The 23786-nt window shown below is 41.9% G+C and overlaps 1 protein-coding gene and 1 long non-coding RNA gene across 6 annotated transcripts in view; both read left to right on the top strand.

Annotated features, from left to right (window-relative positions):
- Positions 1-23786, top strand: part of LOC134217381 (pyrokinin-1 receptor-like) — a 213823-nt gene that overhangs the window by 5680 nt on the left and 184357 nt on the right. For all 5 annotated transcript variants that reach the window (XM_062696120.1, XM_062696119.1, XM_062696123.1 and 2 more), the window contains one exon: positions 1071-1169. The gene's annotated coding sequence lies outside the window, so the exon portion shown is untranslated. The remainder of the gene's footprint in view (positions 1-1070; positions 1170-23786) is intronic.
- On the top strand, positions 12180-12623 carry LOC134213916 (uncharacterized). The gene is made up of 3 exons (XR_009979566.1): positions 12180-12269; positions 12327-12435; positions 12496-12623. It is a non-coding gene; the product is annotated as an uncharacterized LOC134213916 (long non-coding RNA).

The following is a 23786-nucleotide window of genomic DNA, read 5'->3' as shown; positions in this document are numbered from 1 at the left end:
ACAATCCGGCTGACTTCGGCCCTAAGTCTAGTATTATCACCGATGGTTGGAGTAGCGGGACTCTGTTCTTCTTCCGGAGCTTCATAGGGTGCTTGGCGCGGAGGTGGTTGATTTCCCGTAGAAGGTGGTGGTAACGAGGGGGGTGTCCGATGTGTTGGAGGCGATTGAGAACCTTCGATTGGAGGCGGAGGTAAAGTTGTTGACGGAAGGGTTTGAGTACAAGTAGCTTGGAATAATGGGCGGAACGAATCATCCGAACGAATCGACTGGTTCAAAAATGGATTCAAGGTTTTGTTCGTTGCCTGAGTAGAATTCGGTAAAATCCCACTCTGGGACGCTTTAAGGTGCTAGTTGCGTCCCTTGAAATTCCGTAGCATTATCCCTCAAATTCGCCGTGGTTGTTGTTCCAAGCTCTAACGGCCTTTGTTCGTTGCTCGGTAGTGGAAACTCATACAAGGGATTCCTAGGAATCGCCCCGTATTTCTATATAACATAGTCCGTTGGCTGTTAGAAATATTTATCGTTCGAGCTCGATCCTCAGGATTACCAAAAGTATCTAGGAGGAATTCTATCTCGTCGAGAACCTCTTCTTTCATCTTAACCTGTCTCTCGTCGTATGCGTTTAGACGATTCACTGCACACGGATATGGCGAAGCCTTGAAATTAGAGCTTGCCTCCCCTGAACTTCTAACTCTTGTCTAATCATAATTAATTTGACCTGTACCACAGACAACTCATCTTCTATTGTTCTTTGTGTTGTTATTACTCTGGGGTTACGTAACTCATCCAATTGCACTTTTCTCAACTCTCCCCTTTGATCCTCCATGGGAGCGCGAGACATATTAATGTTCCGGATTTCTAGCTCATATTGAACTTCGTCCGGTAAAAGATCATTGGGATTGATGTACGATCCTTGGCCTGCATGGCTAGAAGCGTAAGCCATTTTGGCTATCAATTGAAATTTGAAAAATAAAGAAAAATAAACGATTTGAATTCCAACACCCTTAATACTAAATAACTTCAAACTCAATTCAAAAATGCAATTCACTTATACTAGATTATTATTTTAGGTATGACCGATTAATTCAACCGAATACACGACGATGGATAAATTATTCCAGCGAATTTCTAACGTATCCCAATTCGACGATTTCAACCAAAAACCAAATGTAAGTACTAATCCTAATTTACGAGTTCTGAAAATAATTTAATTAATAATAAGCAAATTCAAATATGATTCCAATTCAATTTTCAAAAGTCTTAGCCTAAATGCACTCGCAAGCACAATTTATACTCCAATTCAATTTCAAAATTCTATAATTTGTTCGCACGCCCTAATTTCTCAAAATGCCCCACGTTGGGCGCCAAATGAAACGTTTGTCACATTTATGGGTGAAATTGAACGCCTGTGTCAGCAATTGTCGAGACCATTGTCAGAAAGATCAAAGCGGAATATCATGATCGATAATATGCGGGATTGGTATAGGCCTCATTTAGCATTCATCGACACGGACACTCTGGATGTCGAGACCTTGTGTAATCTATGTCACGAACTTGATAAATCTGTGTATCGTTCGTATGCCTCAAGAGGCCGACCATACAACGTGCATTGTATAGAGAACCAGGAATGTACGGAGGAAGACGAAGCAGCTGAAATCAACGCGATCACCCGAAATAGGCAACCAACTTCTCGAAACCCAGAAAAACGAGGAGAAAATATCGCCGAGGCAACAAACACACAACAGAACACTGTTCTCTGCTGGAATTGCCGTCAATTCGGACACTTCTGGAGGAACTGCTCTAAGAGTAAACGCTTGTTCTGCCACATTTGCGGACAGCCAGAAGTGGTCGTGATGAACTGTCCCAGTAATCATCGTTATTCGCAACCCGAAGCAAAAACGAGCGGATGGAAGGGAACCAGGGAGCAGCCCTTCCCCACTAATGGATTCGACTCCCAACCAACCTGTTTATGACAAATTTCCGCACATAATGACCATCAACGTCAAAGAAAATCGGTGTCCATATCTGACAGTCAATATTCTGGGGACAGAGCTAAAAGGACTGCTGGATTCTGGAGCCGCAGCCAGCATTCTTAGCGATCAGAGACTGTTGGAAAAGCATAATTTTCTCAAGACCCCATCGAAGTTGCAAATCAGAACTGCAGATGGCACCCCGCATGACTGTGTCAGTATCGTCCACATTCCATACACCTTCAAAGGCACGACAAAGGTCATTCCGACTTTGTTTGTTCCCAATTTAGCAAAAAAGTTAATTTTAGGAAATGACTTCTGGAAGGTTTTCAAAATAACTCCAGCTGTAGAGAGAAACGGAAATCTTACACGACTGGAAACAAATTCTATCGGTGTCGAGCGACTAGGCCTAAATTGTGTCGATCAATATTTTGCGGAAGAAAATGTCGAGATCAATCTAGTACTCGAACAATCCACTGACGTCCTTCCACCAATTCGAATTGAGGAAGATACGAGTCTAGATTTGCCGTCAATTGAAACCCCGAAGAACTGCGAGCTAACCAGTATCAAAACCGAACATGACCTTACTGAGAGTCAAAGACGTGAACTCTTGGAAATTGTAAGCAATCTACAGGGTGATGGGCAGCTTGGACGAACAACAGTTCTGCAGCACAAAATAGAAATTCTGGAAGGGGAAAAACCGAAGAGACCGCCACGGTATCGTTGGTCTCCGGCGATTGAAAAGGAGATGCAAAGGGAAATAAACCGAATGAAGGAGCCCGTGGGGCCCGTAGGCTTTAAGCCTCATCGTCGGGCCAGTGGTTCATCGTCGCACCTACGGGCCAGGGAGAACACCACATCTCCCGAGAATCGCTTTTCGGTAGCCAACAACCGGACGCATTCTCCTTTCTCGTTGGCCTCGAGACAGCTGGCAGATCGACGTCCAAACGATCGGCACTAGGTAGGGTCGGCGCACACTACAGCTCAAGCGAACCACCCACAGCATCGCTGGGTGATCTCCAGTCGACGAGCACCGCCACGTTGGCCATCGTGCGAAGCACACACACTACCGCGCGAATACCCTTCGGCGCACCGACATCGCACTCACGACCACACGGACAGCCATCGTCGCTCCGGCGACACGATTCGTTCGCCAACACACAGCATTCGTCGCTCCGACGGCAAGAAACAGCTTTCGTCGCACACGCACACAGCTTGATCGCCTTCGTCGCACCGGCGGCGAACTCGCCACTCACACCACCATCTGTCGTCACACCGGCGGCGTACTTATCAGCGAGCCATCGTCGCATCGGCGGCGTACTCCGCCGAAACTGCTCCGCTACGCCTTCACCGCATCCATCGTTGGACCAACCTGAGCTCGAGCTGAGCGAGCATGATTCAAGGTCAGATCTATCTATACTATATGTAAACAGTAGAGTAGAAAGCGAAAGGGACCAAGCCTAGAAGCACGGCCGTGCGCAGAAATTCCAATTGGAATCTGTTAAGTAGAAGCTAGAGGATTTGAGAACTTGACAATACACCTGTGAATTGAATGTTTGCTTAATCACTTTAGAGGAAGGAAGTTTTTTGATTGGTGGGATTAGTGGATTTTTGGGTATTTTAGAGGGATTTCGCGTGCTTTGCCGTTTGGGTGGAAAATTGTGGTCGGATAGGTCGGACTCGCTTTCGTTATTTCCGCGTGTTTTGATGGACTCGCCCTGAGTCTCGCCGGGCATACAAATATTGCTGCTTCACAAGCAAACGATTTAATCGTCTGCTTGGCGCAAAAGTGAAGTCAGTCGAAGGAAACCAGAATCGAATCCAACCGATCTTGAACCGTTTCAAACAGAATTCTCATAATCTGTTAATAATTTATGAAAATAATAGTGTCCAATCTACGAAGCAAACCCATGCCTAGGTTGGTCATACACTCCGTGTTGTCCGGAGCAAACCCGAATGTAATGTCTTATTCCAGGTCGCTCATTCTTGGGCCGCCAGTCGCCAGTCTCCCTGCACGCCGCGCCGGTCGTATGCGCATCTTCCTCGATTGCACACAGCCAGCGAGTGCGGGGTCTACCCGACGGACCCGACCTGCGTTGGCGGCGCTGAGGTGCGATTTAAATCTTTACACACGTTTTTAACAAAATTTTGTACGAGGATCCATGTCTGTTCTCTGTGCTAGAGGGTGAAACATGTTAGGAATATTATTTTGAGCTTTTTAGATCAATGTCTTCACTTGTCATAAGACGAGTTTGTACCATCCCATTTAATTCCACCACTTGATTGTACCTTGACAAATACGTATTTCGACCTCAACAGTAAGGTCGTCTTCAGTGTCTCGTACTTGACTCGACTTAGTCTCCAAGAAGTGGCGGTGTAAGTTCGATTCCCCCGTGATGCCCCTTTTTTATTTTCCATTAAACATATTAGCCTCCAAGAAGTGGCGGTGTAAATAGGTTTTGTTCGAACTGTGCACCGTACGCTATGTATATTCGACAGGCTCCCTCAATCCAGTTGAACCGTTTTATTGAGATAAGCTAAAACTGTTCAAAAGCACGTCTTATTTCAACAATTTTAGACTTTTTAATATTTGCCTTACCACTAATCAAAATCGATGTAAGTTGAGTGATTTCGTAAATTTAACTTAAATCACTTGCAAATATAAAATCAAATGAAACATCAGCATCTATTGCTTCGTTGGTCATAATTTAACCCTTTCAGGACGAATGGGTCATATTTGCCCAGCGCGCTGTGAATATATGACCCATCCATCCTGAAAGGGTTAAAGTAAATTACCTTGCGCTAACAGCTGGCTTCTGTCTCAATGACAAACATTGATACGTAAGGTATCCGGCTGCGTTGTCGATAGATCGTCGCACACTGTTTCCTTTTAGGGAAAACGTGATCGAAATTATTTTGGCATCTATAATTACACTAAATATTCTGTTTTTTTTTGGATATATCTATTTTGACCACCTAGAAGTGAGAAAAGAAATTTATTTTTTTATTATCGATTTTAAAAAACCACTTTGTTCAGCAATGTTTTAGAGACAGTCATAAGAAATTTTGACTGAAGACACTGTAGGTCTATCTTTAAACTTCAATGGTCAAAATTTAATTAATTTTTCAATGAAAATGCAGTTGAAATCTCTTTTCTTTAAATATTTTTTTCTATCAATTTTCCACAATTTGTCGAACACAATTTGAATCGCTATAAAAATACACGTTTTGCTTAAAAAAAATGTTATTTTCATCTCTTAGGGGCCTTTCACAAATTACGTAACGCTGAAGGGGAAGGGAGGGGGTCAAACCGAGCGTTACGATCCATACAAAAAAAATTAAACCTTCCATACAAAAAGTGTTACGAAGGGGAGGGTGGGGGTCCAAAATCACCTGATTTAGCGTTACGTAATTTTAGAAAGCCCTGATATATAAAGTAATATTTGAGATTTCCTAGCAAGAACGTCATTTTTCAGTACTGAAAATCTACTAAACGTGCAAATTTATGCAAACCAAATTACCCCTATAGGGTATATATTTAAAGCTATAAAGTTAAAGCTAATGAACCATGGGAAAATCATTTGTTGCTCGTAGTCCCTATGAGAAAAAGTGAGTAATAAAACAAATCTAATGTGAAGAATGCTTTCAATGGTGGTTTATATTCCGATTGTTAATACAAACGGCGGTTAATATAAAATCATGATTGGTACGAACATGCTATAATTGAAAAAACAACCCCTGATTTATCCACCTATGATTCGCGCAAGAAACACTTGAGAGTTTTTTTGTGCACATACAAATATAACCTCAGCTTTTTTCAATCCTCAATTAAGAGAACACATTAGTAAAGAAAAAAATTTCAGCTTGTCAAGCCGAGTCGTTTGGTACATAACATTATGGGTATCAAATCTCTCTATAAAAAAGTTGGTTTTCAAGATAAATGATAGCCTTTCGCTACAACTTAGTGTACAAGAAAAAAAAAACAAAAAACATTTGAAATGATTTCAAAACACACTAACTAGTATAAAAAGGTTTCTTCGGATTATGCAAAAACAATTTTTTTGGCACTGTCTGATGTTAGTACCAGAGAGTGAAGCCGTAGCAATTGAATTATTGGGGTGATTATTTCTTTAGTGATAAGATTTTGAAATATAAAACAAAATAATTCAATTTTGGAATATTAAAAATGTAATAAATGTACCTATTTCATGTAACTGGAAACAGTCTCTTTATGTTGTGAATGACGCCATAATATAGGAGAAGAGGTGGTAAAATGAACAGTTGGCTATATTTATATTAAAACACTATTTAGGCGTATGTTCATCATGCACGTTTTCCTTGAAATAAAATAAGGTACCTGAGCTAATATTTTGGTTCTGGGACCGAACGAATACATAGTTATTACTATCCAAAATATCAAATAAATTCATAAAAACATTGATTCAAACTTGTTCTAACCACAGCGGCAAATAGGACAACCTTCACAAAGATGTTGCAGGGGTAAATAGTAAAAAAATGCTTAAAATTTGTCTTGGGGGGGGTGTTATGCCCAAAACCACCCCCATGACTACGCCACTGGTTTGCATAGTTAGAGAAAGAGTTATTTATCACAAGGCACGTATGGGGGTAAAATCTAAGAGCTGCGGATAGAGTCAAAACGAGTGTCAAAAAATCACCAAAGTAAGCTGTCAAAAAGTATCCATCGCATCGAGAGAGGTTTTATGCATTTTGAGCGCAGCCGAGAAAGTACACGTATAAATCAACTCATACTAAATATAGCTCATATTGAACAAATTTCAATTTTCTGGCGTCATTTTAAATGTATCGACGGATTCAAAATAAGTGGAGGGTATGAATTAATTTAATATTCGACACGTTAATTTATGCGATGCAGTAAATTGACGAAATCTTTGTAATTAAGTTTATAAAGATAAACACAATGATAATTCAATGTGAGATCGTGTACATCGTAACGTGTACATTGAACACCGGGAGGAAATCTGCGAGTTTCAAAAAAAATATCTTGAAAATTGGATTCGATCGAGTCCGCAGCTCCCAGGGTAAAATGAACAGTTGTATCAAACTTTCACAAATTTATGATAAAAGTTGTGCGATTGTGAAGCGGAAGTTCAAGAAACAAACCAAATTAAATAACCAAGATAAAACTTTGAATACGTAAATTTATTTTAAAAACTCAAAACTCTTTTTCTTCTTTTTATTATATTGATAATTAAGAGCTTTTCAAAAGTTATATCAGATTTTCCAAAAGGCTCTCATAATCTTAACTAGTATTATATATATAGTGCTAGAGTTAAGAAAAAAGATAATTAAATGTTTTATTTATTTATTTATTCAGACTAAGGCCGAAGTAGCCTGTGCGGTATATAAGAGTCTTCTCCATTCGGCTCGGTCCATGGCTACACGTGGCTACACTTCGCCAACCACGCAGTCTACGGAGGGTCCGCAAGTCATCTTCCACCTGATCTATCCACCTTGCTGCGCACCTCGCCTTCTTGTGCCCGTCGGATCGTTATCTAGAACAATTTTCACCGGATTACTGTCCGACATTCTGGCTACGTGCCCGGCCCATCGCATTCGTCCGATTTTCGCGGTGTGAACGATGGATGGTTCTCCCAACAGCTGATGCAACTCGTGGTTCATTCGCCTCATCCACGTACCGTCCGCCATCTGCACCCACCATAGATGGTACGCAACACTTTCCTTTCGAAAACTCCAAGTGCGCGTTGGTCCTCCACGAGCATCGTCCAGGTCTCGTGTCCGTAGAGGACTACCGGTCTTATTAGCGTTTTGTAGATTGTCAGTTTGGTACGGCGGCGAACTCTAATCGATCGGAGCGTCTTGCGGAGTCCAAAGTACGTACGATTTCCAGCCACTATGCGTCTCCGAATTTCTCTGCTGGTGTCATTTTCGGCAGTCACCAGTGAGCCCAAGTACACAAATTCTTCTACCACCTCGATTTCGTCACCACCGATGCAAACTTGCGGTGGGTGGCTCACATTGTCTTCTCTTGAACCTCTTCCTATCATGTACTTCGTCTTCGACGTGTTGATGGCTAGTCCGATCCGCTTAGCTTCCCTCTTCAGTCTGATGTAGGCTTCCTCCATCTTCTCAAAGATACGTGCCATAATATCTATGTCGTCGGCGAAGATAACTAAATGTTTCAAAAGGGTTTTAGAAGCGATGTTCATTTCACCACCAGGTAGTGTTTATTTTATTGCGAGAAAAGAGAAATATTCTAATTTTGCGGAGCAAAGAAGAAGAAGCAGACTGAGTGTCGGAAACTTCAAAATGGCATGCACTGTACGAAAAGTGTTGATATTTCTTGATATCGAGAATTTTTAAGAAATCTAAAATGTTTCAAAATCACATAAATATATGACAAAATGCCTTCAAAGTATCATAAAACTTGTTTAAAAAATATAGCGGCATGTAACACTCGTTTAAAGTTGCATATTCCCGTTGATTTTAATAATCAACATTCACACCGAAAAAATAAATCAATAATTTTTACCGTGCAACAAGTGATTTGACGTTTGCGGAACAGCTTTCCGACAGTCGACCGTCGTACCTCGGTTCGAATTTTTTAATCTTCTCGCAATACCCGCACTATTTTCGTACATTCGAAATTTCGATGTTTTTTATTTCGATGAAAAACTATATAAAACAATGTTTATTAGCGAAAAAATTGTTCAGTGCAATAAGAATATGATATAAATTGCTGAACCAAGTGGTAAAACTAGCAAATTATCCTCGTTTTATGATTGAATTCAACGCAAGTCCTTAACGTGTTCATTTTACTACCTGTTTTTTACTGAACTGGTTAAAAATTGAATTGGCATCCATTACGTTCACGATTGTACCATGGAAGATACAACGAGTGACAAATGTTTGTTCCATGATTCATTAGCATTAACTTTACAGTTTTAAATGTAGGCAATTTGATTTGCAGAAAAACGCATGTTTAGTAGATATTTGGAACTGAAAAATGACATTTTTGTTAGAAAATCTCATATATCTATCTTTATATAAGAGATAAGAATAAGTTTTTTTTTAGCAAAACGTGCACTTTTTCATAGTGTTTAAAATTGTAGAACATTTGAAAATTGTACAAAAACGATAGGAAATGTTATTACCAAAGCTAAGCGCCAGAAAGTCGCCAAAGAAAATCAGACCTGCAGCAAAAAAAGCTACTTTGATAATTGTGAAAATGTGTCCGCCACGTGGAGGTTTGTAGCGATAAATGCTTTGATAGCACGTGCTACTTGTACTGCGGATAAATTTCTCAGATCTGTGGAAGCCTTGAAAAATGTTCACGAAAGTTATCATTTTGTTGTAACGCACAATATTTATAGAGAAGTGATTTTCACTGTATTTTTGCCTTTCTCGTATACAAAGTATACGTAAAGGCTATATGTTCGCTCCAAAAACGAACTTATCATAGGAGGCCGGGAGGACCATAGTGTTATATACCGATCGACTCAGCTCGACGAATTGAAGTGATGTCTGTGTGTGCGCAAAACCCGCCAAAAACACTCACTCGGCACTTATCCTTAATCCATTTTTTCGCATTAAGTTGCATTCGAATTTTGTCCCATTGTTTTCTATTGAAAATTGGCCATATCGGACTATGGGCTCAGAAGTTATGGCCAAAATTCAATTTATTATACCAAAAAACGTCAGCACAAAAATTTCTCACTCATTTTTTGAAACATATCCTTAATCGATTTGCTCGCAACAAGTTGCATTCGATGCCGAATCCTTTCCCATTAATTCCCATTTAAAATTGGCCATATCGGACTATGGGCTCAAAAGTTATGGCCAAAATAACAAACGAGAAAGGCTCCATCACCGCTAGCTGGACTATTCGGGTTTTCTTTTTGAATAATCAATTTTGAGCATTGAAATTTGGAGATAAACCTTATAGTGTCTTTAGCAAATAAAATCTTATGACTTTTTCTACCACTTTACCGAACAATGTAAGTTTTTGAAAGCTATTATGAAAAAATACATTTTGTTTCTCACTTCTAGGTGGATTAATAACAAAACAGATACATCAAAAAAATCAAGAACATTGAATGGAATCACTTTGCTGAACAATCTATGCCAACATAATTTTGATCACGTTTTTCCTTGAAAGAAAACAGTGTGCGTCGGCTAATTGAATTGTCGATAGGACGACGTGCTGTCTTTGGTAGGATGCTGACTGGTGGTTTCCACATTCACTCGTTAGACAATCACAATACGTATGAGCGGGGCGATGAAAAAGACATTTCAGTAAACATGAAAACGAAACCAGCGTCCGCCTCTGTGACAGTGAAGACAAACAAATCATATTATCCGTGTTGCTTTGGTGATACAATTATTGCGTGATATAATTGCTTTGCTCATATATAAATAGATTTATCCTCGGAATACTTTGATGTCTCCGGATATGTTGTTCATGGTTAATGAAATTCATTAACATTGATCCCCATGATACTGATATAAGAAAACAAATAAAACTATGGCGTATTTCGAGTAGTAGATGCAAAATGCGCCCATGAATCAACCAAATTATCTCTCTTGGATCAACAATGCGATTTATTGATAATGTATATGTATAAGCATATGTTTTAATGATCTACAGCCGGCAAATTCATATTGGCTGGAAGTCAGTTGTTTTTATGAGGAACTACGTCTGTGTGTGTGTGTGTGTGTGTTTTTTTTTCATGCTGTAATATCTGGATTTTTTTTGGTAAATTTTGGAGTGATAAAATAGGAAATGTGACAACATCGGAACATTTATTTATTCCAATTTTTAAATTTGTTTCAAAAATATGAAAGGCAAAATACGTGAACGAAAAGGCACAGAGAAACAGACGTCTCACTTAGAACAAAATACAATCAAAATAATCGTTACGGAAACAGTGTCGCTCAATGCTAAAATCACGGTGTGTGGCCAAGTGGCCACCAGATGGTGGTAGTGCGCAAACGTCAAACATAAGCAAAATCGATGGAAGCGCCATCGGTGGCCGATTGACCACCTACAAAAAATTAAATAAACCGTTAAAAAGGTGAACGATGGAACATGTGTTGAGTGAGACGTCTGTTTCTCTGTGGAAAAGGCTTACAAAATTCTTGACAGGTACTCAGAAATGATTTATAATAAGCCACAGGCGGTGAAAGTTGTTTTATGAAAATTATTGTTGTTTGTGATGTGTGTGTGTATTTTTTTCCTCGAGTCCACGCGCCATCTTCTACACGGACAGAAAATTGATAACATTGAACCAAAAAATTTGATTGTTATTTTCATATCAACATATTTTATAGAAAATTCTACGAAATTTATTATTTTAACGAGATTTGTTAAGATAAAATCAATAACGAAGTATTATTATTTCAACAATACATAAAGAGAATGAGCTTTTTGGAAAAGCTCACATGATTGTCATACATACATTTGAAAATAACCTGAGTTGGTTTTTGTAAACAAAATATAATATTTGGTTTCGTTGATTTCATCGCCGCGATAAAGTATTCACGATTCTATCGTTGGGTCATTGCAGGCAATGTTCTATTTACGCTTCCATACCAACTGCAAAATAATCGCTGTTGTCAAGCGATAGAATTGTGTCGCTCGTGTTTGGGGGATCCTTAATGTGTACATGTGTGCAAGAAATAAGAAAAAAACTTCTTATTAAACGCGAGGTTTCTAAGCCAAGTTACCATTTTTGAATTCGTATATCATGAGGCTAACACGATGATACTTTAATGCCCAGAGAAGTTGAGACAATTTCCAAACCGAAAATTTCCTAGACTGGCACCGGGAATCGAACCCAGCCACCCACATCATGGTCTTGCTTTATAGCCGCGCATCTTACCGCTAGGCTAAGGAGGGCCCAAGAAAAACTATTCATATCTTTTTATGCGTCTATTAGAATATTCTCGATTACTAAGTTGAGAAATGTTATTACACCAAGTATTACACACTTAATTTTTTTTATAATTTGATAATAGTTCAACTTTAATTTTGTAATTTTTTAACACTTGGTGTTTACTATAATTCATTTCTTAACAACACTGCCGTCATGGAAGACATCCACTTAATAAATTTATATTATGTTAGTAATAATTCACATTCATGTAACATATTTGTTTAAAAAAAAGTAGGCATTTTGAAATGCACGGCTTGATCCATATGTCAACATTTAACTTGGAACTTGATAGACTTGCACTTGAATGATGTCATACCACATAATTTTACAATTATTGCGAGTGGGTTTATTTCCATTAATCAAGGTATGTTTTATATGTTTTCTTGTTAGAAAATCTACTTTTTGCATTTCATTATTTCAGTGGAATGACATAAATATCCCGGATACTTGTTGGATTTTAAAAATCCTACCATTTCAGCCGCTACCATCTGGAGCAGAAGTAACATTAGTTAACTGATATTTCTAACTAGGTAAGCGAATCATTCAAAATTTATTCCGAACTTGTAGTACAAAGACAAATGTTGTTTCAGATGAACAGATATTTGATTGAGTCCAGTTGTTAAATCTACCAGCCACCATGGAACATCAATTTCTTGTTGAATCAACAATCCTATTTTTATTCGAAACTTTAAAAAAAGCTTTAAAAGCATAAGCTTTCCAATGTCTTGTAAAAACAAAAATATTGGATTGTTGATTCAATAACAATTCTTATTACCGCCAAAACAATGCGATATTCTTTTTGAATTTATGTAAGAAATTATTGTTTTTAAAATAGTTTTTTCTGCGTGTATGAAAAGAAAATCCATTTATTTAAAAAAATATATATTTGAGTTAAACATCAATTTCTTATTGAATCAACAATCCTATTTTTATTCGAAACTTTAAAAAAAGCTTTTAAAGCTTAAGCTTTCCAATGTCTTGTAAAAACAAAAATATTGGATTGTTGATTCAATAAGAATTCTTATTACCGCCAAAACAATGCGATATTCTTTTTGAATTTATGTAAGAAATTATTGTTTTTAAAATAGTAGCGGGCTTGGTAGTCATATGACTACTGCTTCTGCCTCATACGCAGGAGGTCGTGGGTTCAATCCCAGGTCCGTTCCATTCTCCTACTTTGTATCTTTCTCTATATTTCTCATGTTCTAGCAATCGCTAGAACTGGAAATGGACTTCCATACCGTTTCCATTACTATTCCTATACCTTCAACTCGTTTGTAACAGTAATCTGCTAGAATTGGAAATGAACTATAGAGCTCGTTTCCTACATCCAATTAGAAATTCTATCAGTTGCTTTCTCCTATCTATCACATTGGCAGCTCGTTAACCAAGACGGACCTCTGCCTCTCGAACCTACCCCAAAAAAATTCCAACAAATTCCGCATGAACTCGTGGCAAGTGCAGAGGTATATTCGGCTTGCAGTGGGCGAGTGATTGCATCATCATTTCCTCCCCCTTCCCTACATTGACTTGCATTCTGACGTGGCAGGCGCCAGTATGACTTAACAAATGAGATCACCAGTACTTGTACATTGAAGATGTGAGCTAGTCCCAAGCAAACATCTGTTGGTTCCCTGTGCAAGAACAGCTGATCTGGTCATAATGGAGTAGCAACTACGAGCAGTCAATCAAGCTCAAGCTCAAGCTCAAGCTCAAATTATTGTTTTTAAAATAGTTTTTTCTGCGTGTATGTAGCTCCGAGACGATTTGGACGATAGCCGATAAAACGGCGTTCCAGCCAACTTCATCTCCACATCCTCCGGACTAGGTTGTCCGGGGTAGTGTCCAGACCACATGTGGCAAGCATGTGGTCACGCATTACACGAAAACGTGGGCACACGAACAACACGTGTTCCGCCGTTTCCTCCCTCTTTCCGAGGCCGAGTGTCCAAACCGGTGTAGGTACTGTCTGAAGCAACCATGGCCTGTAAGGACCTGGGTCAGGTGGAAGTGATTTCCCCATGGCGCCTCTTGACCCACGTACCTATCTTCGGTATCAACCTATGTGTTCATCTACCCTTAGTGGAACTGTCCCACGCACGCTGCCATTTGACCATTGAGGCCAACCTGACAGTCCTATGGATGCCTCTCGTGCCGCGCATTTCGAAACACTCTATGTCTTCACCGATAACGATGTCAATAGGCATCATAACGGTGATGACGCAAAGTGCATCGTGCGACACGGTACGGTACGCGCTCGCAACTCTTAGGCATGTGAGCCTATACGTACTTTCTAACTTCGTCAGTATGGACAGAGCGACACTAGCCAGAAGCTTGCGCTTGCTGGCATAAACCGCAGAGCTATTGGACATCATCCGGGACAATGACACTATAGCTGTGGAGGCACGCTTGCAGGCGTAATTGACGTGGCTACCAAAGGTGAGCTTATCGTCGATCATTACCCCCAAGAGTTTGATGGAGCGTTCAGAGGTGACCGTGCAGTTGCCTGCCCTTATCACCGCTTGTTGCTCCGACTTTCGGTTATTAACTACAACCACCTCAGTCTTGTGGGGAGCCAGTTCTAAATTCCTGGAACTCATCCACTCCTCCACTTATCATCCACTTATCAACAACCTGTTGAGGATGATCTTCTCGAGCACCTTCCCTGCCGTATCAAGCAGGCATATTGGTCTATATGCCGACGGATCCCCCGGTGGTTATCCCGCCTTTGGCAATAGGACCAAGCTCTGCCTTTTCCATGCTTCAGGGAAGACTCCCTCGTCCAGGCATCTCTGCATGACAGATCTGAACATCTCGGGAGTCTCAGCAATGGCCGCTTTGATGGCCAGGTTCGGAATACCATCCGGTCCTGGCGCCTTACCTATACTAAGGGACTGTGCAATCCCCGCAAGTTCCGCCACAGTTACTTTTCCCTCGTCGGCCACCCTGGCCCCTGGCAGCTCCACAAAGGGAGGCCAGGGACTTGGGTCGTGACGTTGGAAGAACCCCGCGATGATCCTCTCCAGCATCTCTGGAGACCGCTCTGTAGGGGCCATCGCCCCACGTGTCTTACGTGTGTTACGACCCTATAGGCGTCACCCCATGGATTCGCGTTGGCACTTTGACACAGGCCCTCGAAGCAGGCCTTTTTGCTTGATCTAATCTCAGTCTTCAGAGTGGCTCTAGCAGCCACAAACGCCACCCGTCGTTCAACACGATCCTCTTCTGTGCGTGCTCGCTGCATCCGCCTCCTTGTCCGTAGGCAGGCGCGGCGCAGGCTCGCAATTGCTTGAGTCCACCAGTAAGCCGGTGGCCTCCCATTCCTAGGGTGGACTTTCCTAGGCATGGTGGCATCGCATGCACGCGAGAGTACTGTTACCAGCTGCTCGCCGCTCAGACCGAGAGTATTGTGCTCGCGGTGAAGCGCTTCCTTAAACATCTCGTCGTCAAAGTATGATGTCTTCCACATACGAGGGCTAGGCCTCGCCCCTTCTTCCGTCCGCTGAATGCTGGTCGTATAGTCGATACTGTAGCGAGCCGCCAGGTGGTCGCTGTGAGTGTAGCCATCATCTACCCTCCAGTTCGAACTACTCGTTTGGCCAGGGCTCCAGAACGTAACGTCGATAATCGACTCGGCCCCGTTCCAGCTGTAGGTACTTTTGGTACCGACATTAGCCAAGCCCACATCCAACATGGCCAGTGATTCCAGCAGGATCTGCCCCCGTTGATTCGTGGATCGGCTTCCCCATTCCACGGCCCAAGCGTTCTAGTCTCCCGCTATCACCTCCGGCCTACGTCCCATCAAGTTAGCCGTCAAACAATCTAGCATTCGACCGAACTGCTCGATCGACCATCAAGGAGGCGCAAAGCAGCTGCCGAAGAAGACCCCGTTGATTTTGGCAATGACGAAGCCCTCGTGTGTCGAAGACACCATCTCTTGGACTGGGTATTTCCCCGTAGTCCATATCGCCGCCATTTTAGACCCATCGGTGACCCAATTACCGTTCCTGGCGGGTACCCGGTAAGGATCTGCTATGATGGCGATATCCGTCCCCCATTCAGCAACTGTCTGACACAGCAGTTGCTGGGCTGCATCACAGTGGTTCAGGTTTAGCTGCGTTACCTGCACTGTGATTTTGCAGCACGCTTAAACGCCGGGGACTTCGAACCCCCCACGGAGTGCTTGCTGTTCGCAGCTTTGCGTGCAGCATTGTGCCTTATGTCCCTCCAATCCGCAGCGTCGACAGAGCTTGCTTCTGTCAGGGCCTTTGCAGTCCCATTGCTTGTGCCCTGGTTCCAGGCACTTGAAGCAAACTTCGGGTTGCTCATATATGCCCACAGGGCATACCGACCACCCCACCTTGACGCTCCCTAGGCGTCATCCCCCTCTATTTCCCTGGTCTGGTGCGGCTGGGAGCTCTCAGCCTGCCGTAACCCCTTACCACCGTCTTTCCTGGGTGGACGGACCTTTCCAGGTCCTTACTCCCCCGGTTTTGGAGGTACCTGGCCGGGGTTTAGCTTCCCAGCCCCACTACCCTTGTTCGGGGTAGTAACCCTCAGCGTTTTTGAGCGGCACCCAGGGAGCTCATCCCCTGGAGACTGTCTCCCCCGTTTTTGTGTCTGCTCCGTTGGAGCAGTCACCCCGATGTGCCCGCGAATTCTTGGGCCTCAGTCTGGGTAGACCTCGACTCCACAGATTTCACGGGTTCGCACTTGGCCGTCCCGACCGCCTTTTCCAGCTTGGCGTCCAACATCGACTTTCGAAGTTTCAGCAAGCTCCTCTTGAGGTCCTTACTGATATTATGCTTCGATGACGCAAAGTCGATGATGGCGTCCAGCTGTTCCATCGCCACCTCGAAGGCCGAAAGCCCATCGCGTTTGCGGTTCATCGCCTCCAAAAGCCATGGGCTGTCCATTACCACTACCGGTGTAGCCGGGGAGAAGGTTAAGTGACCCACGCTGACGCTGCGCACCGAGCTGCCGACTATTGCCTCTGACCTCCTAGGCGGAGACCTGAACAACCCACCTCTTGCGAAGGGGTTTTCACCTACACTGAGGTCAACCACGCCAGAGCCCAGCATGACGCGGTAAGGGACAATTACTGTGGAGGGTGCCCAGGTACCCCACAGGCTCCGTTAAAGGCCTAGCTCATTATTTCACCCCCTGGCCATGCATCCCCTCGGCACGGGTCGCTTAACGCCTTGGGATTAGGGGTTAGGGACGATGGTCTCCTTGGTCGCACCCACTCACTCTAGCTGATGTCAGAAGGACAACAGTGCCCAGGCTGCACTACCAGATTAGTACAAAACCCTTAGCTGGCGGTCGATTGTCATCGGAAGACCCGTGGAAGCGTGAGATTGGAACTTGTGAGGACCAGAACTGTGTAGGCTCCTTTCCAGATGTCAGCTCACCATTTCGCAGCCTAGCAGTGTTTACGTAAGGGCCCCGTGCCACAGCCTGATATGTGTAAGGACATAAATGGGAACCTTCTTACGAACGAGCGTGAGGTGATCCAAAGGTGGCGCAGCACTAGGAAGAACACCTGAATGGCGATGTGGCAGACGAAGATGGCTATGGTATGGTGATGAACTTGGGAGAACGCGCGCAGGACATAGTTTTACCGGCTCCGGGTCTTCATGGAATCCAGGAGGAGATCGGCCGGCTGAAGAACAACAGGAAGTTTTGCCGCAGGAGTGGATGGAAGGTGTCGTGTGTGCCATCTACAAAAAGAGAGATAAGCTGGATTGTAGCAATTATCGCGCAATTACATTGCTGAACGCCTGCTACAAGGTACTTTCCCAAATTTTATGCCGCCGACTAACACCAATTGCATGAGAGTTCGTGGGGCAGTACCAGGCGGGTTTTTTGAGCGAACGCTCCACCACAGACCAGGTGTTCGCCATTTGCCAAGTACTGCAGAAATGCCGCGAATAAAACCCACGCATCATCTATTCATCGACTTCAAAGCCGCATATGATACAATCGATCGGGACCAGCTATGGCAGCTAATGCACGAAAACGGATTTCCGGATAAACTGATACGGTTGATTAAGGCGACGATGGATCGGGTAATGTGCGTAGTTCGAGTTTCAGGGGCATTCTCGAGTCCCTTTGAAATGCGCAGAGGGTTACGGCAAGGTGATGGTCTTTCGTGTCCAACATCGCTTTGGAAGGGGTAACACGAAGAGCAGAGATTAACACGAGTGGTGCAATTTTCAAAAAGTCCGTCCAGCTATTTGGCTTCGCCGACGACATAGATATTATGACACGTAACTTTGAGAAGATGTAGGAAGCCTACATCAGACTGAAGAGGGAAGCTAAGCGGATGGGGCTTGTCATCAACACATGTACATGATAGGAAGAGGTTCAAGAGAAGACAATATGAGCCACCCACCGCGAGTTTGCATCGGTGGTGACGAAATCAAGGTGGTAGAAGAATTTGGGTACTTGGCCTCACTAGTGACTGCCGAAAATGATACCAGCAGAGAAATTCGGAGATACTTAGTGGCTGGAAATCGTACGTACTATGCACTCCGCAAGAGGCTCCGATCGAATAGAGTTCGCCGCCGTACCAAACTGACAATCTACAAAACGCTCATTAGACCTGTAGTCCTCTACGTACACGAGACATAGACGATGCTCGTGGAGGACCAACGCGCACTGGGAGTTTTCGAAAAGAAAGTGCTGCGTACCATATATGGTGGGGTACAGATGGCGGACGGTACGTGGAGGAGGCGAATGAACCACGAGTTGCATGAGCTGTTGGGAGAACCATCCATCGTTCACACCGCGAAATTTGGACGACTGCAGTGTGCCGGGCACGTAGCCAGAATGTCGGACAGTAACCAGGTGAAAATGGTTCTCGACAACGGTCCGACGGGTACAAGAAGTCGAGTCGGGCAAGGTGGATCGATCAGATGGGAGATGACTTGCGGACCCTCCGTAGACTGCGTGGTTGGCGAAGTGCAGCCATGGACCGAGCCGAATGGAGAAGACTCTTATATACCGCACAGGCCACTTCGGCCTTAGCCTGAAATATATTATAATCTACTGCAGATCAAGCGACCCGTTTCAGATTGCCTGTTATTTTATGTCCACTCCGAGATCACTATCACTAACAATGGTTAGCCTGGTTATGCTACCATTTATCAAATGGATAAAGGTTTCATAATCAAACTTCCGGATTCAAAATTTTATACATAAATATAAAAATATTTTGAATCCAGCGTGAATATAGTTCAATTCTTTGAAACAATTTGTAAGGTAAGAATAAAATAAAACTACAGTCGAACCTCCATCTACCGAAATTATTCATTCATTTGCTTCAAAAAACAAAATTTATTTATCGAGTCGTTCAAAAGAGCTATCGCTGTAATCAAGAAGCAGCATCATGATAGAAGAAACATTGTCTTTTGAAGTCGAATCTGTATTAAATATTATGAACAGTATGAACATGATGTATACGATTAATATATAAATAATAAATTAAAATGATGATTATAATGTCTTCAAAAGCTTTAATCTGGTGATGATGATGATGATGGTGATTTTATTCCGTGTTCGGTCTGGGAAGTTTAGTTCGCCTGAAGAATCATAACGCACATATTTGCCTTAAACTGCTATCTAACCGATGAACGATGAACAGTTGATCATGTAGAAATTGGCTAGTATCAACTATTTACAATGATGTTGGCCAACAATAAGAATCGTCGACAAATTATCCTCTATTAATAAAATATAAGGTCGAAAGATAAATTATATTAATACTATGTATGTTTTGATGTAGGCCACCACAATTCTAGTTTAAGTGTTGGTCAGTATGCAGTTTCGCCCGGATCGCATTATTATTTTCAATACAATATTTATATCGCTGGGTCAATCAAGGGATGGAAGGGATTAGCGGACCCGTAACCATATAATAAATGACAGAGCTACTTATTGAGTGAATCCTATATGAACTGTGATCAATTGAAACAGCCAGACATTAGCTTGTAAAAAATGGTTGCAGTTGTTATAAGTATAATGTTTATATTATACATAATATATTGAACGTAAGGTGTATGATGAATATGATATATATATAATAAGAATATTAAATGTAATGAATAAGTAAAATTATTATAATGATTAAGACGTTCAGTTACAGATAGATGGATGAAGAGACGAAAACCATACGCCATCAAATTTTCGACACATTGAACGAACACAGTAATCAAGATTATTATGATTAATATATATACTAGGGCCCTCCTTGGCCGTGCGGTAAGACGCGCGATTACAAAGCAAAACCATGCTGAGGGTGGCTGGGTTCGATTCCCGGTGCCGGTCTAGAGAATTTTCGGTTTGGAAATTGTCTCGACTTCCCTGGGCATAAAAGTATCATCGTGTTAGCCTCATGATATACGAATGCAAAAATGGTAACCTGGCTTAGAAACCTCGCAGTTAAAAACTGTGGAAATGCTTAATGAACACTAAGCTGCGAGGCGGCTCTGTCCAAGTGTGGGGATGTAATGCCAATAAGAAGAAGAAGATATATACTAGGGTGGCTCAAATTAGTATGGGAAAAACTTTTTTCAATTTTTTTGATGGGCCGCCCTCTTATTCGGTTTCATTTGATGCCCTGATGCTCTGGACAAAATTTCAGCCAAATCGGTCAACGTTTGGGCGGTGCTAAATTCGTTGGAAGTTTATATGCAAAAATGTATGCAGAAACATCCAAAAACAGTAAATTGCAGCTGGACTACACAGCTTACGATGAAGAACTATGATACTTTTGGAGAATTTAATACAGATTGTTATGCAGAAAACCGCGAGAAGATTAGAGTTTCACCGGCTAAGTTATTAGCATATCTCTGAAGTGGGGTTTGAGCAAATTTCGTTTCTTTTACCTTTGAAAAGAAATAAATTCACCCCTACAACACTCCAGTAAAATGCTAATATCTTTGCGTAATAAACTCTAATCTTCTCGCGGTTTTCAGCATAACATTCTGTATTTAATTCTACAAGGACCGAATGAGCATCATGGTTCTTGATCGTAAATTGTGCAGTCCAACTGCAAATCACTGTTTTTGGGATGTTTCTGCATACATTTTTCCATATAAACTTCCAACGAATTTAGCACCGCCCAAACGTTGACCGATTTAGCTGAAATTTTGTCCAGAGCATCAGGGCATCAAATAGAACCGAATAAGATGGCGGCCCATCATCAAATTTGAAAAAGTGTTTTTTGAGCCACCCTAATATATACCCAACCAGAGATTGCAACATTTTATTGCTATCTCGCATTAGTTTCACGTACAGTTTGCCATAATTTGCGACATATGCATTAAGTAAACGACAGGCCCTTGTATTAGGTCTTCGGTCACGAGGGAATAATAACGGATTATGTGTTTGTGTCTACATTGGATCCAATTTAGCACTCCCATCTAGGATTGGAATGCTGTATACTTCGACAACCTCAGCAACCTTACGAAAAAAAATCGGTCATTATGGGTGTTGAACCCGGATTGGAAACTGTCTTGACTTCCCTGGACATACTAGGAGTGATGAACTTTGTTAATCACTTTAATAAAGATTATAAAAAAAATGGGCATATTAGTATCATCGTGTTAGCCTCATGATATACTGATGCAGAAATAGTAGCTTGGCTTAGAAACCTCGCAGTTAATAACTGTGGAAGTGCTTAATTAACACTAAGCTACGAGGCAGTAATGTCCCAGTGGTGGATGTAATGTCAATGAAGAAGAAGAAGAAGATTAAACATTAAACAGTTTTGCATCATAAACAACAGTATAGCTTATAGTACACAATGCTTTTTTAAAATCTTTATGTGTTTTTATTACACAGATTAAGTTCAACACTGCGTGAACCCATGCGTCTCCACGCTCTTTGCGTTTTCTTGGCTTTTCGCAAGCATTTTGCAATTACCTAGTTCAAAAGTTGTGGTCAATATTCAATATATAAATAATACATGAGTGAGGTACTTTTACCGCTAGATGGATTAATCAGAGTTTTTTTTGTGAAATTCATCATTGTCCGTTTCAATTTCACGGTTGAGCGATTTTTCTCATTTTCTAATATTTGCGTTGGCTGTGGTAGGACAAGCTACCGCCTTCGAATGAAAATGCCTGGGTTCTGCGGGCAAAGGTTTTTTTTCGGTTCATGATTTTTAAATCGATTGTGTTGTACCAGGGTATTGGATGTAATCATCACTTATTATACAACTGTTCTCTGACTGTAATCATTATTATAGTTTCGAAGTCTTATCATTGAACCGTGAATACTTTTTCTATAAATGTTCTAGCACCATACCTTTGTCGAAGTATTCCAGTATCTTATAGATTTTAACAGTAATTTTAATTTTAAACCAAGCACAGCATCCTTTCATGACTGTTTTTCATGCGATATTGATCAAAGAACCCACTATACTTTCATTTGGTCGCCCGAGAATATAAAAAAGACCCAGAAAAAATATTTTAAGCACTTTTTATAGGAAAGTATTCAACCGTCTAAGACGAGTTTAGTCAAGAGTTTAGTACTCTCCATTTAATTCCACCAATTATTGAGTCGAGTCAAGTACGAGTCTAAGAGGTGAGCCAGCCTAGGGCTGCAAACCTCTATAATAAAGATGTAAAAAAAAAAAAGTACGAGACACTGAAGACTAACACACAGTTGTGGTCGAAATACGTATCTGCAAAGATATCAAAATAATTGGTGGAATTAAATGGAGAGTACTAAACTCGTCTTAGACGGATAAAAAAGAAGCTTTTCACCCTGTCTCATGACGAACACGACCTTTTGCAGCCTTAAAAGTAATAGACGCGAACGGCTAATATCTTCCTTCTTTGACTCCGATCGGCTCCAACTTCATTGTCCAATTGTAACTTCATCGATGCCCTGATGCGCCATCCCGACCCCATCTCATATATTTACAGTCACATCATTTGCCTATTGTGAGAAAAATGTAGGCACTTTCAAACTTATTTCAAATGTGCCGCCCGCTAATTTCGTTTTATTTGATACCTAGCTCTAAATTACTGTTTTTAGATGTTTCTCCATACATTCATTTCATTTATTTAGTTAACATCTAAACAGATAACACTGAATCAACAATTTGACGCCACAATGCACGGTTCGAGGCCGCATCTCTCCATCCTCGGATACGCCCCACGCTTGCCAAGTCGTTTTGCACCTGGTCTGCCCATCTCGCTCGCTGCGCTCCACGCCGTCTCGTACCAGCCGGATCGGAAGCGAACACCATCTTTGCAGGGTTGCTGTCCGGCATTCTTGCAACATGTCCTGCCCATCGTACACTTCCGGCTTTAGCCACCTTCTGGATACTGGGTTCGCCGTAGAGTTAGGTGAGCTCATGGTTCATTCTTCGCCGCAACACACCGTCCTCTTGCACACCGCCAAAGATGGTCCTAAGCACCCGTCTCTCGAATACTCCAAGTGCTTGCAAGTCCTCCTCGAGCATTGTCCATGTTTCATGTCCGTAGAGGACAACCGGTCTTATAAGCGTCTTGTACATGACACATTTGGTGCGGTGGCGAATCTTTTTCGACCGCAGTTTCTTCTGGAGCCCGTAGTAGGCCCGACTTCCACAGATGATGCGCCTTCGTGTTTCTCCATACATTTTTCATATAAATTTTCAATAAGTTTAGAATCGCCTACACGATCACTGGAGTATATGTACATATTAAAACTAAAATTATGATTTATACGCATGATAAGAAGCAATGTGGTGAGTATACAACAATAGTAATAAATATTTAGAATAAAATGTTTTTGATATCTTCTTTCTTCTACATAAAAATGAATTTCTGTCTGTCTGAACCTTATAGACTCCGAAACTACTGAACCGATCGGCGTGAAAATTTGT

Source organism: Armigeres subalbatus, chromosome 2 (assembly GCF_024139115.2).
Source record: "Armigeres subalbatus isolate Guangzhou_Male chromosome 2, GZ_Asu_2, whole genome shotgun sequence".
NCBI classification, from domain to species: Eukaryota; Metazoa; Arthropoda; class Insecta; order Diptera; family Culicidae; genus Armigeres; species Armigeres subalbatus.
The sequence above is the reverse complement of the archived record's forward strand: the minus strand, read 5'-3'. Positions and strand labels throughout refer to the sequence as shown.